Raw genomic sequence first — 20,564 nt, 5'->3', positions numbered from 1 at the left:
CATATACGTAGGAGCTGAATAAGTGTAATCTCATTCCTGTTTCATTTTTACCGCATTATTCCTTTACCATTCCATGATTACTAGAACTACTTAATTTTGTCTTCATGCCACATCACTCCATGTTCCCCCATTTAGGGAAGTAGTAAGATTTAGAGCTACGACGATCTACCTATAGATGTTTTACCTCTTCATTTTTGGTGTCTTTTCACATCATCGATGACCCTTACTTGCCTTACGGTAATCTTTTTGTACCAAGGATAACGAAATTTCCTTACTCGCGATGGTGACACTTAGTGTAACTAGCACATACAGTCCCTTAAACTTAACTTTGCTCACACTGCTTGCTTTAGGGAAGCGTCCTCCTGAATGACCTTTAAAGGTTATTCTTCTATCGCCCATTCTATTATTGCCAGAACGCAAATCTGAAATTCTCATGATGCTGACTATTACTCAGTCCCCAATTCAAGTTGAGTTTATCTTGCTCACCAGTCCATACTGATTTCTATTACTCTGGGGTCTAACTTTTCCTTCTGGTAATCACGTTAGAGTCAAGAAGCTATTTCTCGAAATGAGGATATGACTTTATGGACTATACTCTTTTGCTGTCTCAAGGCCTGTCACCTCTCGTCTTTTCCTTCACTTGGCAATAGACTCTGCAATATTGTCACCATTTTTTTTATCTGGCGTTGTCATCAATGTATCACGTCTTACTCATAATACTTCATTAACTCTCTTCTTATTTCCCTGCCAATATTTCTGTCTATCACCTTATTTTGAAAACTTCAACAAGACATTCTTCTGCTTTTAGCTCCCCTTTGCTTCATCCAGTGGCTCTTCGGGTTGCCTAACATTCTCTCTCTCTTCCTGAATTGTAAATAATGATCATCTTCACAAACTGGGTGTGAGCACGTGATTTTTGCCCTAAGCAATAATTCCTAAAATTTAAAACAAAACAATGTTTTCTAGTATTTTATAATTTGTTGTGAATTTTGTGGCATTCTTTGGTAATTGTTGCATTTTTATTTGTGCATTTTGATCCATATGAAAATACCAAAAATATGCATTGGCATTTAGGGATTTAATTTCACAATTTTAGTATTAGTTAGTTTTAGAATAAAATGTACAGAAATTGCAAGAAAATAGTTCTATGCATTGCTAATTATTGCATTTGTCTTCAAATAGAGTTATAAGTAATTTTAAGAGTTAAATAGGGTAATTAGGTCTTTGCTTTGTTTTAGCATTTTATAAAATCAAAAAATAAATAAATACAAAATACAAAAAGAAAAAAAAAGAAAAATTAAAAGTGGTCTTAATTGGAGACCAAAATCTGGGCCAAAATCAGTTAGCCCAAACAAAATTCCCACGTCCAGGCCCAAATGCTCTGCCGGTCCAAGTGCCTCATGATCAAACGACGTCGTTTTGACGTCGTTAATCACGACCATCCATCTCCCCAGATCCAGTGGCCACAATTGACTCTCAAAAATGTAATAAAACTGTAATAACTTTTATACAAAACTCAACGACAATTCCCATCCTCCTCGTACAAACCTTAACCCCGCCTTCCTCCGCCGTCCTCCGCCCTAGCGCCGCCGGCCGGAAATCGCCGCCGCCGGCGGCGATGCTCCGATGACCACCAAAAATACACCACTGACTCCCCTCGTCTTCCCCTGTCCAACCATGCCCTCAGCTCCCCTCGAATCATAGCCAGTCTCCTCGAATATTCCATCAAAGTTTCCGGCCAAGTCGCAAACTCACCCAAACTGGCCCAAATTCATACCAAATGTCCCTCATCCCTCCCTCATCATTAATCCCTAACCAAAATCTTTCGAATTTTGCCAGAGCTTCTCGAATTTTAAATCTCAATTCCGGCAGAACCCTAACTCAGAAAATCTTGGGGATTTTGGACCGTAATTTCCCTAATCATGTGTGTTCTTTTGAAAACACACGATTAGGGATGTTACGTGTCAAGAATCCCGGAGGATTCAAACAAATGGCCGGTCAGAGTTCCCCATAGTCAGCAGAAGTGCTCAAACTTAGTAAGTTCTGTTCGATGCTGTTCTGATTCTGTATGCTTGTTCAAATTTGTTTGATAATCGTTAACTCTTTAGGGCACTTTTGATTTCAATTTTTCTTTTCTTCAGTAATTGAGCCTCTACTGTTGTTATTGTTTAATGGTAATCAATTAGTTTAGTTTAGTTTAATTACCTTAGTAAGTCCATGTTCAGGATCTAGCTTAAATTTCGTCCTTCATTCTCAGTAGGCATACACGTTTAAGTGGTTTGATTTTAGGTTTAGTTAGTCGACTCCTAATTGTTTACTGCAATTTGAGTTTAATTGTTTCAACCCCTGGATTAGCTGATTTGTCTAGTTTGATCAGCCTTAGGAACAGATTGCTTGGTTGTAGTTAATGGACTGGTTTAACTTGGTCAGTAATTTCATGGGATTCAAAGGGTATTTTAGGCATGGGAAAAGGGTACTTTTATCAGATTTGATAATTTTGGAAGGGGGGTAAGGATAGAATAGGGATTGTAATGGGCATAGAACCTTCTAGGATAGACTATAGTGTAGGTTCTAATAAACTTAAGGTAGTTACTTGTGTAACAAGTCAGAAAAAAAGGGGTAAGCACTGAAATTAGAATAGGGACTAAGGGGTAAAAGGAAAATCTGAAATTGGACCTTAAGCTCACCTATAAATAGGCACTCATTTGCCTTGAGAAGGGGGTTCTTTTTTTGGGGAGGTTTTTGGGCAGTCCTCTAAATCCCTTCTAAAAGGCATAAAACAGAGTGTCTAAAAATCATAAAAATTCCTTCAAAGCAATACTGATCTCAGCATTGGGATCAGAAATAAGCTGGTTGTCGAGTATACTGTTCTATATGTGGAAGTAGCTGCCAAGAGAGTCGTTAAGGTCTATTTGAATTGCTGTAAACTGAGTCTGGGTAATCGATTTGGTTTTGGACTGCATTGGTGCTTGAAATTGTTAATGTTTTGGTTCATTGCTGGAGTTTCAATCCTATTCCTGAACTTGCTGTGTTGATTGAGTTAATACTGGATTTCAACTTCTTCCTGGGCTGCTGTTGCAAACTGTCACTGCTACTGATCTTTTCCTTTTCTTATTTGCCATTACCAGGTACACATTTGAATCTGCCCTGCTGTAACATTAAGCTTGAAATGGAATACAAATGTTCATCTGTTTGATCTTGAAGTGTGCTGTTTGGACTGTGGTGTATTGATAGTTAAATAGGTGTATTGAAGTGTTGAATCAATTTTGTAGTATGTGTGTAAATACTGGACTGCTAACTGGACTGTATAACTGGACCATTCGTATGGACTGTCTCGAACTGATATGGACTGTTATATATTGATAGTTCAATAGTAGCTTAATTCCGATTTAGGTGTGATTGTGTAATTAGAACTGTGTGAGACTAACAGGCTTGAATTGATTGTTCAGTGATAGTGAGGTAAATGTTAATATCTTGTTAATTAGATTTCGTTCTATAAAAGGGAAGCATGATTGTAAAAACGATTTAGGTCATAAGCCTCTCCTGTACTTGATGAACTTCTTCTGTGATTAATAAGTTGTCCAGGAGGTTAATAGTCTTCAATTGATTCAAGTCTAGTTAGAAATTAAACTATTAGCATAAATTAAATCCAAAACAGATTATGAGTTGATATTAGCACAGAGGCAGAGTCCAGTATCGAGCATGCTGCTTCGTTTAGTCTTTCTCTAATAGTTTAATTCAATTTCAAATACATTGGTTAATTAGTTCAATCTGCCTGGGTAATCAAGTTAATAAGTCACAATTGTCATGGAGAAATGTCGAGCTTGTTCTGCACAGGCTGAAGATAAAATAATCTGGGCCATGTTGAAGGCCCAAAACATGATTGTTCCCTTTAAAGTCATATCTGGGCCCGGATCCGTTTGGGGCCCAGTGTCAATTGACGTTTTCCTCACTCGCTTAGGCCTAAATGCAGGCCAATCACCAAGCTGGCTGAGATTTCTTTTGTTGGGCCAAGTTCAGGCCCGAAAGAAAAATTGTTAAAAGGTCTTAGTAAGATGTTTTACTAACAATAATTAATCAGACTTTGTTAGGGACAAATTAAATAGAAACCCTAGTTTGCTTTAGGTTGGCTTTTAAATAATAAAGTGAGATGAGCCTCGCCAAATAGAACACACAAATTGCGGGGCCCTCATTAATTGCTTATATCAAAATGATTAGAATCCGAGGCGTGCCATTTAGCAAAATTTCATGGCCCTCGCAAAGCCAAACGCGTAGGTGCTTTAGGTGCATACTTTAATAATATTACTTCCCTAAATTCGGGTGCACATTGATGTGACCCAAATCCAAATCTCAACGAAGTCGAAATGTGCTAACAATCACGGGTGCACTGGTGCGACGTGATTTGAGGCACATTTTCACGACGTTGCAGTTCGTTTAAAAATCAAATAAAAATAAAAGTAAAAGCGGTTTACTAATAAAAGCACATAAGCTAGAACATATTTCGAAATCAGATAAAATTAAATACAACAGTTGAGCGACCGTGCTAGAACCACGGAACCCGGGAATGCCTAACACCTTCTCCCGGGTTAACAGAATTCCTTACTCGGAGTTCTGGTTCGCGGACTGTTAACAGAGTCATAACTTCCTCGGTTCGGGATTCAACCGGTGACTTGGGACACCATTAATCTCCCAAGTGGCGACTCTGAATTTTAATAATAAATCCCATTCCGATTGTCCTTTAAGTGGAAAAACTCCTATACACCCTTTGCGGGGTGTAGTAAATAAAAAGGAGGTGTGACAGCTCTGGCGACTCTGCTGGGGAACGAACCCAGAACTTTGGTTCAGGGTTCAGAATCCGAGCTTAGATATATTGTTGTATTTGGCTTTATCTGATTTTTCTTCATGTTTCATGCTAAATGTGCAAAATGTTGCTTTTTACCGCTTTGATATTATCTGGATTGTATATAAACTGTGGCGAAACCCTTCTCTTCTCACCTCCGGGGATGTGCTTACTGGTTGAGACTCCCTATTCTGTTAGTGTCAATACCTTGAAATAAGAAAGAGGCCGGACAAGTTACTAAGCCGGATGGCCTTTTGGTTCCCGGTATGTAGCCCCCTCCTCGACTCGAGTTGTCCGCTCGGGTACACAGTCTAGAACACATACCCAGGTTTTGAACCTAGAAGAACTTAACTTCATGCCGGATCCCTAGTAGAAACGCTTATTTGCATCACGTACATTTTGACTTAGGGGACTCAACACAGGGTTTGGGACCGTCTAGGACAGGTGTACCCGGAATAATGGACCATCCTGATGCATCCTACTTGTGCATTTATCTGTTTTGGACTCGCATGCTGACCGGCTTTGAATATCTGGGCAATATTGAAAAAACAAAAGAGAGAGAAAAAGAGAAAATAGCAGTGTGGAGAGTTAATTACCTATGCTAGAAAAACCAATGGCCAAGTAAGTGCCGAAATGCTGCCGGATTTTTTGAGAAAATGAAAGAAAAAAAAAGAAAGAAAGAAAAGTAGTTTTGTTTTTAGTTTGTCTTATGGAATAGCAAAAGGAGTTTTATTTTCCAATTAGCTTAGTTTATTTGCCACTAAAAGAAATTACAAAAAGAGTCTTGCTTTCAGAAAAGAAAAAAAAAACAAAAAAAAGGGGGTTTTATTTTCAAATTAGGGGTGTTTTCAAAAACAGTTAGATTTATTCGACCGAACTACGCTGGTTTGATTCTCACCGGATGTGAGATACGTAGGCAACCCTCATCGGGTCCAACCACCCTTTTGCAAAAATAGCCAAAAATACCAAAATTTTAATTTTGTCACAAAATAAGTCGGGTGATGCCATTCTTGTTCAAAATAAGCCGAATGTCCCAAAAGAGCGCCGGAAGGCTGTTTTTGCAAGAACAGCCACCCTGAGTCAGTTTCAACGGTTAGCAGGCACAACCTTAAAATCTTCTCCCCGAAGTGTTGAAAGGCCGTAACTGCAAAACCGGCCATTTGTTTTAAAATTGGAAATTTGAACAAAAACAGTGTCATTTGTTTTCTTTTAGGTCAAAATAAGCGATTAAATCACCTTAATAAATGTGCAGGATGAGCACGATTCAAAAAAAGGGGAACTTGCATATAGGCCCGCGGCGAGACCGAACGATGTCCCACGGGCGCCAGGAGCTTTAATGCATTCGTGGTTGTCTTTTGAGTCTGTGTTTCCTTTTCCACCAGAGTTGATCATTTGAGTCTGTATTTCCTTTTCTACTGGAGTTCGTATTTCCTTAAAAGTCCGTCAGTTGATTGAGTCTGTACTTTCGTTTAAATAGAATAGGGATGGTGGAGTCGGTAGTTCTTTTCTGCATTAGAGTCTGTTAGTTGTTTAATCTGTCAGTTTTGAGTCTTTGTAATAGACATACTTGCTATCAATAAATTGAAAATCCAAAAAAAAAAAAAAATTTGCTTCTACTTTGCAAGAACTACGCTCGGTCTGATTCACGCGGGGTCGTGATACGTAGGCAATCTCCATAGGATTCGACCATAACCAAGAAAAAAAAAACAAAAAACGAGAAAAGAGAGGAAAAACCACAAAAGGCGAAAAGAACAGAAAAGAGCGGAAAAACAAAATTGAAGAGAGGAAGGAAATAGGAACGAGAGAAGACAAAGGCAAGAGTGAAAAACAAGAAGGAGAACATAAGAAGAAAGAGTTTACAATCGGAAATAAGGAAAAGCCGGGATGACGCATGCGACCGATCAAAAGCTGTTACCAATGTGTTAGTTGCCCTAACGCTAACGTGATGGTTTCATTTTGTTCCAATTCCAGAAAGGCGGTTGGTTTGTGGTTTGAAAGTGGTAACTCTTCTGTACAACACAAGGACAAAAGGCAATGGCAAACAACAAGAGAACTGAGTTGGTTGATACTGGTGCTCGACAACAGTTGGTGGAACCGGATAATGGGTTGGCTGACGAGGTGCGGATGCTGAGACAACATATGACAGATATGTATCAAGCCTGGATGACTGGGAAGGCGCCACCTCCGCCACTACTAAATTTCTCGGACGCTACCCTTACCCAAACTCCCAACACAATACCAGATGATCCTCCATATTCTCCAGACACACCCGCTTATCACACTCGTCCCAACTACCCTAGTAGCTTTACCGCTCATCCCTCAGTTACTACTACCCAAAATTGCCCTCCTGTCATATCCCGAGATGAGCTCCATGATAGAAATGAAAAGGTTACAGGAAGAGAAGGACGAGATAGGACGCCCAAAAAGCTGAAAAGTATAGAACTGTCCTCAAGGGACAAGCAAAGAGTGGAAGGCCAGGGTAACATGACTTGCAAAGAACTGATTGTGCCACATGACACCCGCCTGCCCGCAGGATTCAAAGTACCAAAATTCAACCTGTATGATGGGCGTGGAGACCCGGTAGCCCACATGAGGGTCTATGCAACGAATAGAGGATTGTTNATTTTGGACCGTAATTTCCCTAATCATGTGTGTTCTTTTGAAAACACACGATTAGGGATGTTACGTGTCAAGAATCCCGGAGGATTCACAACAAAAGCTGGTCAGAATTCGCCCCATAGTCAGTCGAGTGCTCAAACTTGGTAAGTTCTGTTCGATGCTGTTCTGATTCTGTATGCTTGTTCAAATTTGTTTGATAATCGTTAACTGTTTAGGGCACTTTTCATTTCAATTTTTCTTTTCTTCAGTAATTGAGCCTCTACTGTTGTTATTGTTTAATGGTAATCAATTAGTTTAGTTTAGTTTAATTACCTTAGTAAGTCCATGTTCAGGATCTAGCTTAAATTTCGTCCTTCATTCTCAGTAGGCATACACGTTTAAGTGGTTTGATTTTAGGTTTAGTTAGTCGACTCCTAATTGTTTACTGTAATTTGAGTTTAATTGTTTCAACCCCTGGATTAGCTGATTTGTCTAGTTTGATCAGCCTTAGGAACAGATTGCTTGGTTGTAGTTAATGGACTGGTTTAACTTGGTCAGTAATTTCATGGGATTCAAAGGGTAGTTTAGGCATGGGGAAAGGGTACTTTTATGAGATTTGGTAATTTTGGAAGGGGGGTAAGGATAGAATAGGGATTGTAATGGGCATAGAACCTTCTAGGATGGACTATAGTGTAGGTTCTAATAAACTTAAGGTAGTTACTTGTGTAACAAGTCAGAAAAAAAGGGGTAAGCACTTAAATTAGAATAGGGACTAAGGGGTAAAAGGAAAATCTGAAATTGGACCTTAAGCTCACCTATAAATAGGCACTCATTTGCCTTGAGAAGGAGGTTCTTTTTTTTGGGGGGGGGGGGGGGCAGTCCTCTAAATCCCTTCTAAAAGGCATAAAACAGAGTGTCTACAAATCATAAAAATTCCTTCAAAGCAATACTGATCTCAGCATTGGGATCAGAAATAAGCTGGTTGTCGAGTATACTGTTCTATATGTGGAAGTAGCTGCCAAGAGAGTCGTTAAGGTCTATTTGAATTGCTGTAAACTGAGTCTGGGTAATCGATTTGGTTTTGGACTGCATTGGTGCTTGAAATTGTTAATGTTTTGGTTCATTGCTGGAGTTTCAATCCTATTCCTGAACTTGCTGTGTTGATTGAGTTAATACTGGATTTCAACTTCTTCCTGGGCTGCTGTTGCAAACTGTCACTGCTACTGATCTTTTCCTTTTCTTATTTGCCATTACCAGGTACACATTTGAATCTGCCCTGCTGTAACATTAAGCTTGAAATGGAATACAAATGTTCATCTGCTTGATCTTGAAGTGTGCTGTTTGGACTGTGGTGTATTGATAGTTAAATAGGTGTATTGAAGTGTTGAATCAATTTTGTAGTATGTGTGTAAATACTGGACTGTTAACTGGACTGTATAACTGGACCATTCGTATGGACTGTCTCGAACTGATATGGACTGTTATATATTGATAGTTCAATAGTAGCTTAATTCCGATTTAGGTGTGATTGTGTAATTAGAACTGTGTGAGACTAACAGGCTTGAATTGATTGTTCAGTGATAGTGAGGTAAATGTTAATATCCTGTTAATTAGATTTCGTTCTATAAAAGGGAAGCATGATTGTAAAAACGATTTAGGTCATAAGCCTCTCCTGTACTTCATGAACTTCTTCTGTGATTAATAAGTTGTCCAGGAAGTTAATAGTCTTCAATTGATTCAAGTCTAGTTAGAAATTAAACTATTAGCATAAATTAAATCCAAAACAGATTATGAGTTGATATTAGCACAGAGGCAGAGTCCAATATCGAGCATGCTGCTTCGTTTAGTCTTTCTCTAATGGTTTAATTCAATTTCAAATACATTGGTTAATTAGTTCAATCTGCCTGGGTAATCAAGTTAATAAGTCACAATTGTCATGGAGAAATGTCGAGCTTGTTCTGCACAGGCTGAAGATAAAATAATCTGGGCCATGTTGAAGGCCCAAAGCATGATTGTTCCCTTTAAAGTCATATCTGGGCCTGGATCCGTTTGGGGCCCAGTGTCAATTGACGTTTTCCTCACTCGTTTAGGCCTAAGTGCAGGCCAATCACCAAGCTGGCTGAGATTTCTTTTGTTGGGCCAAGTTCAGGCCCGAAAGAAAAATTGTTAAAAGGTCTTAGTAAGATGTTTTACTAACAATAATTAATCAGACTTTGTCAGGGACAAATTAAATAGAAACCCTAGTTTGCTTTAGGTTGGCTTTTAAATAATAAAGTGAGATGAGCCTCGCCAAATAGAACACACAAATTGCGGGGCCCTCAATAATTGCTTATATCAAAATGATTAGAATCCGAGGCGTGCCATTTAGCAAAATTTCATGGCCCTCGCCAAGCCAAACGCGTAGGTGCTTTAGGCGCATACTTTAATAATATTACTTCCCTAAATTCGGGTGCACATTGATGTGACCCAAATCCAAATCTCAACGAAGTCGAAATGTGCTAACAATCACGGGTGCACTGGTGCGACGTGATTTGAGGCACATTTTCACGACGTTGCAATTCATTTAAAAATCAAATAAAAATAAAAGTAAAAGCGGTTTACTAATAAAAGCACATAAGCTAGAACATATTTCGAAATCAGATAAAATCAAATACAACAGTTGAGCGACCGTGCTAGAACCACGGAACCCGGGAATGCCTAACACCTTCTCCCGGGTTAACAGAATTCCTTACTCGGAGTTCTGGTTCGCGGACTGTTAACAGAGTCATAATTTCCTCGGGTCGGGATTGAACTGGTGACTTGGGACGCCATAAATCTCCCAAGTGGCGACTCTGATTTTTAATTAAATAATCCCATTTCGATTGTCACTTCAAGTTGGAAATAACTCCCTCTATTATACCTTTGCGGGTGTAGTAAGTAAAAAGGAGGTGCGACACTGGGTACCTCGTATCCTTCTTCACTTTTCTTCTTTTACTTGCTGAAACTTGTATCTATCTTCTGATTCTCTTATTCCTTTTTGCCGTAAGAGTGGATAGACATTTTTGCCTTAGGGATCCTTATAAAGAAGCTTATACGTCTTAGTACACACATGATCTACTGAAGACCTTTCATTTACTTTTCATAAGCATAATGCAAAAATCGAGTTCCTCTAGCTCAACTCTTCTACGTCTATATCTCTTACAAACCGTCTTTCTAGATGTAGGCATCGTCATATTATGAATAAGATAAAGTTTAGGAAATTGAGTTCTTACAAATGAGCTCTACCACACGTTCTAGAGTAACAAGAAAGAGTGACAGTCCTAAATGCCATGTAGCCTCCTGCTTATAAGTGTGGTGCATAACACACCCATAAACAAGACTCTACTAGACACGGCTTGTGGATTCCCTAGGACAGAGCTGCTCTGATACCACTTTTTTCACGACCCAAATTGATGGGCCGCGATGGGCACCCGGTACCTTACTCAACCGGGTACCAACATAACGTATCTTTTCGTATCATGCTATCATAGGTAAGTGAACCAGAAAGATTGTCATGAGATAACTAGAATGAAACATGAGGGAACACTCGAAATAGGATGACCCAACATGTAATACAAACTTACACATATGACATACGGGCCTATAAGGCCAAAATGATCACTCGTACACTAAACAAAAGCCGACAAGGCCATACAATCTTTTACATACATGACATATGTATACAAGCCTCTAAGAGTACATAAACACCATAAGGCCGGGACAGGGGCCCCGACATACCAATCAATACGTGTCCCATGCATACTGACCAAATAGGCAACTTTGGAGCAAATGGAGCGCACCAACACCTTCCGCTGAGCTGATAGCTTACTTGGGGGACTCTCAACCTTTCTATCGGGACCTACGAGCATGAAATGCATCATCCCCAGGCAAAGGGGCGTTAGTACAGATAATGTACTGAGTATGTAAGGAATGAAAATTAGTAAGTAATAGACATGATAGAAACATGGAGTAAAAGACTCAACATGTAAGACCGAATAACTCTGTGAATCATTAATATTTATAATGTCATGCATATGCGTATAAATGTCATATCATGCATAGGTATATGCGTTCATAACATCATCAAGCCTCTGAGGGCATCCCATCATATCATCTCGGCCACTGTGGGCAAATCATCAACGTATACCAGCTGATCAGGTAGTGGTACGTATATAATGCCGTAACCTTTTCCCATATCCCATATACATATAATATACATATATATGCGTATATAACGTCATCTAGTCATGGGTAAATGAATGCAATGCATGAGAAGTACGTTAATAAAATCTCTCGGAACGTCATAAGACCATTATGCCTTTGATTAATGTCATAAAGTAAACTTTATCAACTTACGTATTTTCTGAGCCCCATGAACAGACAATAGAATAATAAGACATATGGGAAATCAAGAACATAGGAACCTCTACTATTTCTATTAATAGAGTCATTTATGGAAGTTGTGCATTTGCTCGTTTCTTTGTATAGTATGGATCATGCCAAAAGGAAAGAAGGGCTATCCTTAACATACCTGAGTCGATTCTCTTGACAATCCCTCCAACACATGTCTTTGCGAAAAATACGTAACGGAGAATTGAAGTAGAGAAAAATCCGTATGATATTCTTGAGAAAGATTATACCGAGCTCCCTTAGAATTATAAATCCCGTTGCTATTACATCGTATAATTTCGCACGAATTCCTTGTTGGAGATCGTTACTTGGTAGATATAGAACATCTTCATTTTGGTGAATTTGACCACACTCTTGTATGGCTTTACTTGCTGAAGCAATAAGTTTCCATTTTTATGCAAAAAGAGATTTTTTTAATAGCATATTTCAACAAGAATGAGATAAGGTGTATATATCCTTAAATGGTGCCACCTCCTCCTTAAGTATAAAATTAGTTGGCAATTCGGTGTCATATCTTCATAATCCCACGTGGATTGTTGTCCCCTAGTAATTATCCAAGATTCTATCTTAGCATTGTTAATCTTCCACCAAAAATCCATAATTAACCAAATATTCATATAATTAAGAATTACCTCAAATTACTTAAAATACTACTTACTTTTAACACACTTTATACACCTTACTATCATGGTCATGTGGTACCTTGTATGGTACTAGTCCATAAATATCGGGTATTATAGCTCGGCCCGTATTTTATCCCAAATTGTCAAACTTCGACTAAACTCATTTTCTTCGATTCGCTTACCCTCTCACCTTGACGAATTTACTTATCACTTGTTTGAAATAGCATAATACTTATAATGTCCAAAGAATCTTGTCCTTGAACTGATGTCAATTATCTTACGACAAATTCAACGTACAATACTACAGAGTGTAACATCGTCGTAATATAATACTGCGGAGCATAACATCGACGTAATGTTTTAGGGCGTAACAGAACCACTCAGGCGCTAAATCGCTGGTTTGAAAGGTAATTCAAGCCGGCTATTACTGGATTGATATGGAAAAAAATGCGAAGGAGTTTGTGCAAAAATGTGATAAATGTCAAAGGCATGCTCCGATGATTCATCAACCCGGGGAGCTGCTGCATTTGGTTTTGTCCCCATGGCGGTTCATGAAGTGGGGGATGGACATCGTCGGCCCTCTTCCATCGTCACCAGGTAAGGCCCAATTTGTCTTATTCATGACTGACTATTTCTCTAAGTGGGTTGAAGCATAGGCTTACCAGAAGGTCAGGGAAAAAGAAGTCATCGACTTTATTTGGGACCATATCATTTGTCGATTCGGGATACCATCTGAAATTGCATGTGACAACGGAAAGCAGTTTGTGGCAGCAACGTGACCAAATTTCTCGAAGGCCTCAAGATCAAAAGGATCTTATCAACACCTTATCACCCTTGTGGAAATGCACAAACCGAATCAACCAACGAAACCATAATACAAAACCTCAAGAAGAGTTTGACCGACGCCAAAGAAAAATGGAGAGAAGTCCTGCCCGTAGTCCTTTGGGCATATCGTACAACTTCGAAGTCAAGTATAGGGGCTACCCCGTTCTCTTTGGTTTACGACACCAAAGAACCTATCGAAGTTGGGGATCCAAGCATCAGATTTTGATATGCGACGAAAGAATCAAATGACGAGGCCATAAACACGAGCCTAGAACTATTGGATGAACGAAGCTGTCTTTGTTCGATTGGCCGCCCAGAAACAACAAATCGAGAGGTATTATAATTGAAAGGCCAAACTTCGATACTTTACCCTCGATCACCTTATGCGTCTCTAAAGCCCCCGGCTTTATTGTGGAGGTTTGATCAAGCTTTATCGCCGAGCCACCAAAACCCCGTTCTTGAGCATATACGAGACCGTTGGATGGGCCGATTTGCCCGAATAAAGACCTCGGACCTGATCCCTAGCGAGGACATGTCGTTTCCTGAAAAATGGAACATGAATCGTAAGTATTTCTTTGCCTTGAATATCTATCTTTGCCATTTTACTTCTCATCTTCTTTCCTCATCTAAATTTTTGTGTTGTAGCTGTGGCCCAACATTAAATTATCGAAGTTTGGCCCTTCAATTGTAATACCTATTAATTCGTTGTTCCTAGGCGGCCAATCAAACAAAGGCAGCTTCACGTAGTTTATCCAATAGTTCCAGGCTCGTGTTCATGGCCTCGTCATTTGATTCCTTCGTCGCATATCGGAATCTGATGCTTGGCTCCCCAACTTTGACAGGTATTAAAGCTTCGATACCGTAAACCAAAAAGAACGGGGTAGACCCGGTACTTGACTTCGAAGTTGTGCGATACGCCCAAAGGACTTCGGGCAGGACTTCTCTCCATTTTCCTTTGGCGACAATCAACTTGTTCTTGAGGTTTTGTATTATGGTTTTGTTGGTTGATTCGGCTTGCCGATTTCCACTAGGGTGATAAGGTGTTGATAAAATCCTTTTGATCTTGAGGCCTTCGAGAAATTTGGTCACCTTGCTGCCGACAAACTGTTTTCCGTTGTCATATGCAATTTCGGATGGTATCCCGAATCGACATACGATATGGTCCCAAATGAAGTCGATGGCTTCTTTTTCCCTGACCATCTGGTAGGCCTGTGCTTCAACCCGCTTAGAGAAATAGTCAGTCATGAATAAGACAAATTAAGCCTTACCTAGTGACGATGGAAGAGGACCGACGATGTCCATGCCCCACTTCATGAACAGCCATGGGGACAAAATCGAATGCAGCAGCTCCCCGGGTTGTTAAATCATCGGAGCATGCCTTTGACATTTATCACATTTTTGCACAAACTCTTTCACATCTTTTTACATATCAATCAAGTAATAGCCGGCTCAAATTACCTTTCGAACTAATGATTGGGCCTGAGTGGTTCCCACATATGCCTTCATGGACTTCCCTCAAAACATACTCGGTATCACCCGGTCCCAGAAATATCGCTAGCGGACCGTCGAATATTCTTCTGAGTAAGGTTCCATCTTCGGACAAGCTAAATCGGGATGCCTTCGTACGCAGGGCGCCCGATTCCTTTGGATCTGAAGGAAGTATTTCGTTCTTCAAATACTCTATGTACTTGTTTCTCCAATCCCAAGTCAAGCTTGTAGAATTTATCTCGGCATGGCCTTCTGCGACCACTAACCTCATAAGTTGTACAACAGCCCCCGAATTGAGTTCGTTGTCTTCGACAGACAAGCCTAGGTTTGCGAGGGCATCGGCTTCGCTATTTTGATCTCGAGGTAAATGTTGCAAAGTCCATTCTTTGAACCGGTGTAGAGTTACTTGAAGCTGTCCAAGTACCTTTGCATTCGTTCCTCTCGAACTTCAAAAGTTCTGTTAACCTGATTCACAATGAGGAGGGAGTCGCATTTGGCTTCGATCACCTACGCTCCTAAGCCTTTTCCTAGTTCGAGACCTGCAATCATGCAATCATATTCGGCCTCGTTGTTAGTCAATTTTATAGTTCTAATAGATTGTCTAATCACGATACCTGTGGGTGGTCTTAGCACGATGTCGAGTCCGGACACATTTACGTTTGAAGCACCGTCTGTAAAGAGGGTCCAGATCCCCGAAGATGTACCCGACTTGACTAATAATTCCCTTTCAGCCTCGGGCACTAGGGCCATCGTGAAGTCAGCCACAAAGTCTGCCAAGGTTTGAGACTTGATGGCTGTTCGGGGCCGATACTCAATATCATAGCCGCTGAGTTCCACGGCACATTTGGCCAATCGCCCTGAAAGCTCGGGTTTATGCAAAATATTTCAAAAGGGATAAGTTGTTACAACACATATGGGATGACATTAAAAATATGGTTTCAATTTCCTAGAGGCGCTTATCAAAGCGAGCGCTAACTTTTCTAAATGAGGATACCTAGTTTCGGCCTCACCAAGGGTCCGACTAACATAATAGATAAGGAATTGCGTACATTGTTCTTCTCGGACTAGGACTCCACTTACCGCTATCTCCGATATTGCCAGATATAAGTAAAGCAGTTCGTCTGCCCTCGGCGTGTGAAGCAGCGGCGGGCTTGACAAGTATCGCTTAAGTTCCTCCAAAGTTTGTTGACATTCGGGGGTCCATGTAAAGTTCTTCTTCTTTTTCAGCAATGAGAAGAATCGATGACTCCTATCCGATGATCTCGATATGAATCGACCCACGGCTGCAATGTGCCCGGTTAGCCTTTCTACAACCTTCGCATTATCCACTATCGGGATATCTTCGATTGCTTTGATCTTAATGGTATTGATCTCGATTCCCCGATTCGATACCATGAATCTGAGAAACTTGCCGGACCCGACCCTAAATGCACACTTCTCCGTATTGAGCTTCATGTTGTATTTCTTCAGTATATTGAAAGTTTCCTGCAAATGCTTCAAATGGTCCTCTACTTGCAGGGACTTAACTAGCATGTCATCAATATAAAATTCCATAGATTTCCCTATTTGATCTTCAAACATTCGGTTTACTAGGCGTTTATAGGTTGCACCAGCATTTTTTAGTCCAAACGGCATCACATTATAACATTAGGTACCATACTTAGTGATGAACGAAGTCTTTTCCTGGTCTTACGGGTTTATTTGTATTTGGTTGTACCCGGAATAGGTGTCGAGAAAATTGAAGATCTCGTGGCCGGCCGTGGCATCGATCATGCGATCGATGTTAGGCCAAGGAAAAGAATCCTTCGGGCATGCTTTATTTAGGTCTTTGTAGTCTATACACATCCTAAGTTTCTTTCCCTTTTTAGGGACTACTACTACATTCGCTAACCATTCGGGATATTTTACTTCCCGGATGGATCCTATTTTGACAAAGTTTGGTTACCTCATCTTTGATGAAAGTGTGTTTTACCTCGGATTGAGGCCTCCTTTTTTGTTTTACCGGGCGAAACTTCGGGTTCAAGCTTAGTTTATGAGTAGTGATCTCTGGTGGGATTCCTGTCATATCGAGATGGGACTAGGCAAAACAATCCATATTAGCTTTAAGAAATTGAATAAGTTTTTTCCTGAACTCGGGAGTTAGCCCCGTGCCCAGGTATACCTTTCGTTCGGGCTGATGTTCGGTCAGTGTGACTTGTTCCAGCTCTTCGACCGTGGACTTGGTGGTGTCGGAGTCATCGGGAATTATGACGGATTGAGGGATCGAATAGTCTTCGTCTTCGTCGGTCCCCTACTTCTCCAATTGGGTCGAGGCCGGTGACTGTGGTTGCTATTTGGCCTTATGTTTTCCCTTCAAATTTGATCCTTTTGCTGATGAAAGTGCCGATACCGATATCACTTCATCTATTGCAAAGATCTCCTTGGTGGAGGGTTGCTCCCCGTACACTATTTTGACTGCCTCCGATGTCGGGAACTTCAGAACTTGGTGAAGGGTCGAGGGTACTGCCCTCATGTTATGGATCTAAGGCCTTACGAGCAAGACATTGTATCTCATGTCACCCTCGATCACTTGGAACTTTGTTTCTTGGATGGTCCCGACCACGTTCACTGGCAAAATAATCTCACCTTTGGTGGTTTCGCTTGCCATGTTGAAGCCGTTAAGTACTCGGGCTGCGGGTATAATTTGATCTTGTAGGCCGAGCTATTCTACGACCCTCGATCGAATAATATTGGCCGAGCTACCTGGATCATTAAAAACGCGTTTAACTTGAATTTTATTCATAAGGACATATATTACCAATGCATCGTACTGGGGTTGTTCGATCCCTTCTGCATCCTGGTCATTGAAAGACAAGGTCCCTTCCGGTAAATAGTCCCGAGTTTGCTTCTCCCTTGTGATCGACACCTTGGTGCGTTTAAATACTTGTCCTTGAGGAATATCGACCCCTCCAACGATCATGTAAATCACGTGTTGCGGCTCTTCCTGCTCGTTCTGTATACTGGAATCTCTATTTTTGAAGTGATTCTTGGCTCGATCGCTTAAGAATTCTCGAAGATGCCCCTCGTTGAATAATCGGGCTACTTCCTCCCTTAGATGCCTGCAATCTTCTGTTGTATGACCATGGGTGCCATGATACTTGCATATTTGGTTGGGATTTCTATGGGCCGGATCGGTCATAGAGGTCGACGCCATCTAGTATCCTTGATACGTCTGATGGCTGATACGATGGCTGATGCATCTACATTGAAGTTATATTATGACAATTGTGGAGCTTCTTTGGGCCCGGCATCCTTGTTGAAACCATCCTTACTCATGAGTCCCCGTGAACTTTGACCTCGATCGTCTCTCCTCTCATTCTGTGCAAAGTTTCGTCCAGACCCGCTGCCTGTACGATCCCCGTTGTATGATTGATATCGATCTCTATTCGACCTTGGCTCTCGGTCGATATCCCTCTTGATCTATCCAAGGGCTTGTTAGGATAAACGGACCCGGAAGGAGTCCTTAGTTGATCATCCTCGACCCTGATCTTAGATTGATATCGATTAGGTACATCGGCCCAAGTGACAGCTGGATACTCGATTAAATTTTGCTTCAACTGCTGTGAAGCTGTGGAACTCCGAGTGTTGATACCTTGAGTGAAAGCTTGAACAGCCCAGTCATCGGTGACCGGAGGCAAATCCATTTTCTCCATTTGGAACCGAGATACGAATTTCCTGAGCATCTCATTATCTTTCTGCCTTACCTTGAAAAGGTCCGAATTTTTTGTTGCAACCTTAATGGCTTCGGCGTGCGCCTTTACAGGAGAATCTGCAAGCATAACAAACGAATCAATAGAATTAGGCGGTAAGTTATGATACCATATCATGGCACCCTTCGATAGAGTCTCCCCGAATTTCTTCAGCAATACGGATTCAATTTCGTCATATTCCAAGTCATTTCCTTTGATGGCACACGTGTACGAGGTGACGTGTTCATTTGGATCAGTTGTCCCGTTATACTTAGGAATCTCGGGTATACGGAACTTCTTGGGGATTGGTTTCGGAGCCGCACTTGGGGGGAAAGGTTTTTGTACAAACTTATTAGAATCTAGTCCTTTCAATATCGGTGGTGCCCCCGGGATTTGGTCGACCCTGGAGTTATAGGTTTCCACCTTCTTATCATTTTCCTCGATCTTCTTTTCCCCTGTCTCTATTCGCTTCGTCAACTCTTCGAGCATTTTTAGGATAGCGGGATTGATATCCGATTCCTTTTCATTCGATTTTCTCGAAGTCGATTTGACCCTGTGCACAACTTCTTGGGATGGCTCGAGTTCGACCCTGCTCGGTGTGTGGTTCTGATTTTGGAGGTGAGCTATTGCTGCCTGCTGGGCCTGTAAAATTTTGAAGATTACCCGCAGGCTAATCCCGCCATCTTCACCGCCATGCGCATTCTGAGTAGCTGACCAGGTATACCCACAAGTGCTGCTTTTGGGATCGACGACAACATTTCCATTGATGGCTACATGTGAACTGACGTCGATTGGGTCTGCAGCCGGAACTCCATCGAGGCCAGTAGGGGGTACAACGTTTTCTGGTGCAATGTTCTCATTCTCGCTGTGGTGGCTGAGATCATTGTCAATGTGTTGAGGGGCTGACTAAGAGTTTGACATCTTTTAATCCTGTAATCAAAGACACTTCAAAGAACAAGCGTAAAATAGTGTGTATTACAAAAATTTGTATTAGAAAATCACTATTATCCTTAGCCTCGCGGTGGGCGCCAAATTGTTTACCCTAAAAACGCATAACAATTGAATTTATACTGTGATTTTAAAGACACGTGATTCACTTAGCACAAATTGAGAGAAAATATAAATTGATAATAGAATTAACAGCAAATATAAATGGAGTAAACCAAACAAAATGTATAGCTTTAATCCTTGAGCTAGACTGCCCTCGAATTAAGTGTATATTTCGCCGGAAAGTATGAACACAGTAGCAAGAATATTAAGAGCTTAAGAATAAGAGAGTATATTGCTTTTGTGACGTGAATATGGTCCTTACAAAATGATTAGAACCCCCTTTATATAGTAGAGGAATTCTACTTATGGTACAATTCTAAATACAGAAGAAAATCTCATGATTGGCTAAATGTCCGGTCTTGACTTGATACGTGCCGAGATTTCCGCCACGATCCCTGCCAAGTCACGGATATCTCGGCTTTCTGTTATTCGACTTAGCAGACTTCCTTCGATCTCTACCCCGCCTTGGTCTCAATCATGGCTGGTCTCGATCTTGATCGGTCAATGATTCATGAGCTTAGCAATCCATCTCCGTGCCATGATCCGATACAACGCGAGGCCGAGCCCTGGTCTGCCACCCTGGTTTCGATTAGTCACACAAAATTAGGGAAGCCCGATTTTGACCGTATACAAATTTAATACTATTCTTTTTCTTATTTAGTTGAAATTAAACACTTTTTTATCAAATAATGTATCGGCATGAGAAATTACCTTTAGAAAACCCACTCTAGAGTCTAGACGATTGGTGGCTCGTATATTTATCGTTTTTGTTACAAATTCTTAGGGGGAATAAATTACGTTAATTATCATATTTCTAGACAGGAGAAAGCCTTATATTGATTCTGTTGAATCTTAAGCTAGAAAAGATCTTGAATTCAATTTTACTTGATTACAAATTTTAACCACTGGGGCTCTCTCAAATATTTGCAAAAAATATATGCTAGTTGAGGTTCGAACCTCTGATTTCATAGATCTTGTTTGGAT

This window comes from Nicotiana attenuata, chromosome 10, assembly GCF_001879085.1.
Source record: "Nicotiana attenuata strain UT chromosome 10, NIATTr2, whole genome shotgun sequence".
NCBI lineage: Eukaryota > Viridiplantae > Streptophyta > Magnoliopsida > Solanales > Solanaceae > Nicotiana > Nicotiana attenuata.
Note: the sequence above shows the minus strand (reverse complement) of the source record.